This window comes from Amphiura filiformis, chromosome 16 (assembly GCF_039555335.1).
Source record: "Amphiura filiformis chromosome 16, Afil_fr2py, whole genome shotgun sequence".
Classification (NCBI taxonomy): domain Eukaryota; kingdom Metazoa; phylum Echinodermata; class Ophiuroidea; order Amphilepidida; family Amphiuridae; genus Amphiura; species Amphiura filiformis.
In genome coordinates this window covers 10,340,785-10,348,118 of record NC_092643.1, presented here as the reverse complement: position 1 = coordinate 10,348,118, position 7,334 = coordinate 10,340,785, and the positions used below count along the sequence as shown (strand labels likewise).

The window sequence follows — 7,334 nt, the reverse complement described above, 5'->3', positions numbered from 1 at the left end:
ACAAAGCATAGAATCGAACGAAAGGACATAGAGCTTGGGAAGAAGATTGGGGCTGGTCATTTCGCAGCAGTATATCTTGGAAAGTGCAAGAGTAAAGCCAAAGATAAAGACGTAGCGATAAAGGTTTTGACTGGTAGGATATATTTCTATATTCTGATAGGCCTATATTCAGTGATTGAAGAAATTAATGCAATCAATTACATGTGCAATAAGTGACAATAGTATAAGCATAGGGCTGCAGAGAAATGACATTATTTACATTGTTATTGGCAAACAGCATGTATATCATGTCTACAAAATGCTGGCTCCGAAAAGGGCGTACGTATAAAATCCCGGGGAGGGCACTCACTAAAAATGGGTGACAGGGATGTGCGGCCACGATGACCCTCATTTTTTAACTATTTCTCACCCGATGACCCCCTTTTTTGTTTGACTGAACTCACTCTCACAAAATGACCATCTTTTTTTCTGTTACCGAAAGATCCCCTTTTTTCAATAATTTTGGACATATTTTTGATATTACCTATCACCGAATGACCCCGTTTTTCATTGTCGACTTTTATATTTTGACCCCAAATTTTACCCAGTCTCACGGAAAGACCCCCTTTTTTGTAAGATTTTTCCCAGTCTCGCGGATAGGCCCCATTTTTGAGAGCTGTCTCACCGAAAGGCCCCCTTTTTTGATGTCTCGGCTATCACCGAAAGACCCCTAGTTTCGAACTGCTGTCCACACATCCTCACTTCCATAAGTCGAGTACACCCCTGGAATAAAATATACATTGCCACAGCAGCAAACGGATGTGATACAAGAGCTCTTTAGCTTGAGTTTACACTTATTTTCACTTTTCAACTTGCCCTGTAGAGTGTAGATCACTCTGTCACTGTAGTAGGCACGATGAACTTGGCTATGAACATAATCTCACAATTTATGTCCATTGAAATTATGGCAAAATGTTAGAATTGCTCGATACGTTGAAACAACAACAAAAAGTTATCATTTTTGTTGATACGTTTTGGTTTATTTATAATTTTGTTTCAAATTATAGTTGAAGATGATAAAAATCGATCACCGGAGAAAACAAAGAAAGCAATTGCCAATATGGCGAAGGAGCTGACGAATACGCTGAAGATAACAGCCGAACGACATAACGCAAACCCTAATATTGTCTATACTTATGGTTGGAGCTTTGAAAGAACTGGTAATTATTATGACTTGTTTTTAAATTGTTTTGTAAACCGGCAAAATCCATAATTGTTACTTAACCCTAGAACTACTGAGCCATAATATTTTTAAAACACGGACGAACTAGGGGTTATGAATTTTAATATTTTTCAATTATAAACGTCATATACCCGGTACCGTTATTCGGTACTAATGTATAGCTATGCTAAGAGCTATGGCCGGTCTGCTCTATCAAGTGATACCAAAATAAGTACAAACATTCCCCACATAATGTCGCTAATGACGTCATAATGTGATCGCACACAAATTGGGAAATTCTGCCTATATTCAAAATGGTAGGTAAAATTGATTTTCGGTTAAATATTCTACGAACATGCGATTTTCACTGAATTTCCTCCTAAATATAAAAGAAAATGACTATTTCAAACTAAAACTAAGAACATGCACAAGTAAAAGTCAACATCTCTTGGAATAATTCTACAAGAGCGAAATGAAAATCATGGATTTTACTGCAGTGAGACATCTATGATGGGCCTCACCACCAACCCTATTAGTTATTGATGGTCGGTCCTACCCCCGGGTAAGGTGCTATACATTTTATCACTAAAATGAACGCGAAGGATGGATCTACGATTAGCTTAAGTCGTTTGGGCGTAAAGACGCGCATATAATAGAGCTTTCACAGTTTAATTAATAACTCTTAATATCTTGCTCTCTTATTTCTCGTCTTACTGACGTATGTTGGTTACACACTTTAACCCCCTGGATGGACACTACTGGTCATCTAACAGCATTTCTGATTGGTTGATAACTTGAAATGCTCATTTCAATTGCCAATTATGACTAGTCTTTGAACTATTTATGGTCAAATTTGCATTTGTAGATGATCTTTTTAATACTCTCCTTGATTGGTTCAAAATTGGACACAATATTTTGGCCAATCGGCAAGTACTTCTCATGGGGGGGGCTCTTTTGGATTTCAAACATTTACCCCATCCTTTGATACCAAATTAAGTAACAACATTATCCATTATGATGTCATTATCATAATTCTTTGTATTTGATTCTTGTTAATTCAATTAAAAGGTGCAGAACAAATCCTGATAGTGATGGAATATTTAGATGGTGGAACTCTGCATGACTTTGTGAAAGAGAAGGCTGGTGTAGGAGCTGAGATAGAGGATGCGCAATACTACCGATTTGCATATCAGATAGCCAATGGTATGGAATTCCTCGAGCACCAGAAACCTGTAAGTCAGATAATTAAATTTATTTCAATACTAAACAAATTGAAATTAGTTGAATTTTTATCATCATGATTTCCGCTTAGTACCGAATATATTGCTATGAACCGGTTTTAATGTGCTTAGGTGACTCGCTGAGCGCGGATATTGACAATGGCAAAACGACTTTGCACTGTTAAAATTCATCTGTTAAAAATCAGGTGGTGGCGGATGCGATATCGCCATTTTTGACCACATAATCATGAAATCTTCACAAGCATTTCTAAATTTGTTATGTGGTGTCAAAGCGAAAATGATCTTACTCTAAGACCGTTGGGATACGACAATGTACCACATTGTAAGTATGTTGTTTTTCAATTTATAACTGCTAACCGTCTATTTTGGATGGGGCTATCAGCTTTGTATTTTCGCCAGCCTCGAACGTCACGTGTCGTATGTCCTATACAGCCTGTATCTATGTTAAAAATCGACAGCATCGCCCTCTGTAGTCAACATAATACAAAGTGTTACGGATGCGAACGGAATATAGTTGAATGTTATTCGTCAATATGCGTTGTTCGCGAAGATGTTGCAGTCATGAAGTAGACGAAAATTAATAACAGTATTCTAAAATGATAAAGATACTGATTAACTGAACATAAAGTAAGCCAAAAAAATAAGGTACCAGTTATGTTCACCCCTGTATATCCTAAACAAAGACAGGTATGTCATAATTGGAACAAGCAGTCAATAGCTGCATCTTTTAGCTCGAATAAAGACCTCATTCGTTGAAATCGTTCAAGAAATAAAAACACGACATCCAAAAACCCAAGGAAGATGCCAATTTAAAAGTTGCAGTTTGCTCCATTGCATGCATCTCGAACAAGAGAACTAGCTTCCACTGATTAGCACGTTAAAACTAGCGTCGTGTTTCATTGATTAGAACACAAAATTGCAACTTTTGATTTCGTTTCTTCCTTAGGCTTTAGATCATCGTTGCTTTAATTCTCAACCAATTTCAACAAATAAGGTAAGCAGCCACTATCTGTACATTTTAGCTTTGATTTAAAAATCAAAGCTAAAATGTACAGATAGTGGCTGCTTGTTTTAATTTTGACATACTTGTCTTTGTTTAGGATATACAGGGGTAACCATGCATAACTGGTACCTTAATTTTTGGGCTTACCGTATTTTCCTCTTTGTAAAAAGCCTATTGTGCACAGAGATTTGGCGGCACGAAATGTCTTACTGGATTCAAGAGATAATCCTACTCTTTGCAAGGTGGCAGATTTTGGCTTGGCCCGTGCTGTCTCAGACGAAGACGCTGTCTATACGGTCGAAATGGGGGTAAGAAAATGCTTCCGTAAACTATTCTGTATAAGGTGGGTTTTTTTTTTGGTTTTTTTTGTCTTTTTGTTCTTTAAAGGTGGGTGGTCAAATTTTGTCATATTTTAATTTCTGGCTTACATTGAAGACTAGCTTATCATTAAAATAATCTGTTTCCAAATTTTGAGTTGCATCGCTCCAGCGGGCTTGATATGAAAAGCAAAATCGTATGTAACAATGCCCCATAAAATTGTACATTTCCGGTGGTGCTCACCACTTTTATCTCATAACCATGTAAACGAAACATGTCTACGACTTTAAATTTCATTAACCATGATTAAGATAATGAGAAAAATGTGAGCTATCTTCTGATACCAAAGTCTCATTTTTGATGAAAAAAGACGAGGGACACATACCTTTAAATATATGCCTAATGTAATTTTAAACGATTCCATTTTGTAGGGTGTCGAACTACCTACGCGTTGGTATGCTATTGAGTCTTTGTTGAAGAAAGTATTTACATCTAAAAGTGACGTGTGGTCATTTGGTATACTACTCTGGGAAATGACATCTGGTGGTAAGCATGATGTAATACCGTAAATATCGGAATATAAGCCGCGGCATATGTCATTCGTTTAGCGCCGCCGAAGGTAATTTTAGCTTAAAAAGACACGATATCAGTGGTTTGCTACATCAGAAAACTATTTAAAAAATCATCAAAAATCAGATTTGTGAATTTTTGTAGAGAATGCATACGAAAGATATAGAAGCAACAGTTTACCTTTGTTTGTTTGCTTGTTTAACCCCCTTAGCACTACCTACCGATCTAACATTGCCTCTAATTGGTCAATTACATAATATCTTCATTTTAATCACCATTCAAAATGGAGCTTTGCAAATATTTCACCCCAATTTTTGTGTGTGGTGAAATTATTCTAACAATGTTCTAACAACTTCTTTTTGACCAATAGGCAGGTAGTTCTCATGGAGTTAACCGCTTGCTCCGTGTGGAGAGACAAGTTGGGCCCAGATGGGAGTAGGCTCAAGCAAAATGCTCAACCCAGGCTTAAAAAGTATTATGGAAAGAAAAGAAATATAATTGAAAATAAAGAACAAGGAAAAGAATGTCTCTCCAAACAAATTACGCGTAAACAGATTTGCTGTTAGCCTTCCCAGCAAACAAACAAAATGTTTGCTTTATTCTGATTTATTTATTTATTTATTTATTTATTTATTTATTTATTTATTTATTTATTTATTTATTTATATAGATAGTTACCTTTCTTCATGTATTTATTTATTTATTTATTTATTTATTTATTTATTTATTTATTTATTTATTTATTTATTTATCTATTTATTTATTTATTTATTGATTAATTGATTGATTGATTGCTTTATAAATCCAAAATTTATTTTATTTTATTTTTATTTTATTGATTGATTGATTGATTGATTGATTGATTGATTTTTCCTTTCTTTAGAAACGTTATAAGCAAACGGGTTATAAAAGTGTTTTGGTTTTGGTCATAACGTTTTAATATATAATTGGCAAATATTTTTGCAAAACATTTTGTCGATATTTACATAATATGTTTTGAATATTATCATTATTATTTTAATAAAAAGCGTTTTATACCCTTTAATATTTAACGCGACATTTAAACGTTTTCTGTAACACTTTCGGGTTTGCGGGGATTGGAGGCTGTTTTCGGCCTTTTAATTTGAACTTTTATGATACAATAAAATAATCTAATAATAATATTGGGTTTTTTTTATTTGAAATATTTTAATAGTATCTTACTTAAATATCTTACTTATAATACTTAAAAGTATCAATTGAAGTAACTTTAATAAAGTTCGTATTGCGTCTCTTTAGGAGCCAGACCTTACAAAGCACTGGGAATCAAATCCACTGACCTTCTGGATGCTCTACAGCGAGGAGCGAGGCTACAACCTCCTCATACAATGCCGAAAGATATGTATGCATACGAACTCTAGTCTCATATTAGCTTTATACAGACTGCATCAAAATGATTGGTACCCATTATTTGCGTTGTTTATTGAAACCCTGCCTCCCGGGGGGCACTCACATGTTACGGTGGTACGGGTATGTGCGGCGCTCAAGGGTCCCTTTTTCAGGCTCTCCGGCAGTTCCTTAAGCCCCACATTTGGATCTGCTCCAGTTCTTTGAGCCTCAAACTTTAACAAGTGTAGCTCTTTAAGCTCAAATTTGGAAAAAATTTAGAAATTTTTAGCTCAACAGCCTATAATTTGGCCCTAATTTCAGTTCTTCAAGGCCCTATTTTGCCCGAAAATCAGTTCTTAGTTCCCAAAGTTCGGCGCTCCGCGCCGCACACCCCTACCAAAATTTAAGTTGAGTGCCCCCCCCCCGGGCAATTTGCCTAAAATGTTGGCAACGTTGTGATTTGACTAGGGGAAGGGAAGAACAAATCCACCACTAATGCTTCTTCCACGTGCAATATTGGGTCATCTTGAAATGACAGGACATGGGGGGACAATGCCTCCCCAGTCAGAACTCTTGCCCCCCTGTTTCCCCAGTAAAACCCAAAATTACGAAAATGTCCACTTTTTGATTGATTTTGCCCCCCTGAAATTCACTTTGCCCTCATCAATGCCCCCCCCGAAAAAAATTCATGGCGCCGCCACTTTTATGAGATACCTTTGTTTTGTTCATTATACGGCTGTCTTTTCCAAGTTAGGCCTAACTGTAAACTGATGGATACCAATCCTTTAATACAGTCTGTATGGTTCCTAATGTTTTATTCCAACTTTAACAACATATCATCACTATCATTACCGTAATCATCATCATCATCATCATCATCATCATGATTATTATTATCATTAGAGAATGTATGTTATATTCTCGCAAAATCTATCATCGTCGTCATCGTCGTCGTCGTCGTCGTCGTCGTCATCATCGACGTCATCATGATGATTATTATCATTATTAGTCAGAGAATGCATGTTACATTCTCCCAAAATCTATCATCGTCATAATCATCGTTATCGTCGATATCGTCATCATCATCGTCGTCGTCGTCATCATCAACATCATCAAATCATGATTATTATCATTTCATCAGATAAAAATGCATGTTTTTATATTCTCGCAAAATCTATGTATTCTTAAAGAAAAATACCAGTTTTATTAATAGCACAGAAATGATAATACTGTTTGCCTGTCAATTAATATAGGAGACCACTGATGCAGAGTTGCTGGGAAGCCGAACCCGATTTACGTCCAACTTTCATGGAGTTGAAGCTACAACTAGAAAGTGGGCCCGAACACACTGTAAGTTAGGCAAAAAAAAAGGTTTGTCTCGCTCGCGCGCGCATTTGTAAAATCGCACGATTAAAAAAAAATGCAGATTTCTTTCTTTTTTTAAATTAAAAAAATCGCATTTTGGCCTTAAGTTTGTTAAGAAGAGTCAATAGACAATAAATTATATTCATAACAGCTCCCCATTTTACCCCTGGGTAGAGAGAGGCAAGTAAGGTAAAGCGCATTACCCAAGAGCACAACACGATGGCACCGCCGCGCCGGGGCTCGAACTCGCAATTCACCGGTTACAAGG

The 7,334-nt window shown here is 36.2% G+C and overlaps 1 long non-coding RNA gene across 1 annotated transcript; it reads left to right on the top strand.

The window, feature by feature from the left end:
* Positions 1 to 4,201: 4,201 nt before the first annotated feature.
* On the top strand, positions 4,202 to 7,045 carry LOC140136499 (uncharacterized). Its single transcript, XR_011856668.1, has 3 exons — positions 4,202 to 4,309; positions 5,612 to 5,714; positions 6,955 to 7,045. It is a non-coding gene; the product is annotated as an uncharacterized lncRNA (long non-coding RNA).
* The last annotated feature ends 289 nt before the right edge of the window (positions 7,046 to 7,334 follow it).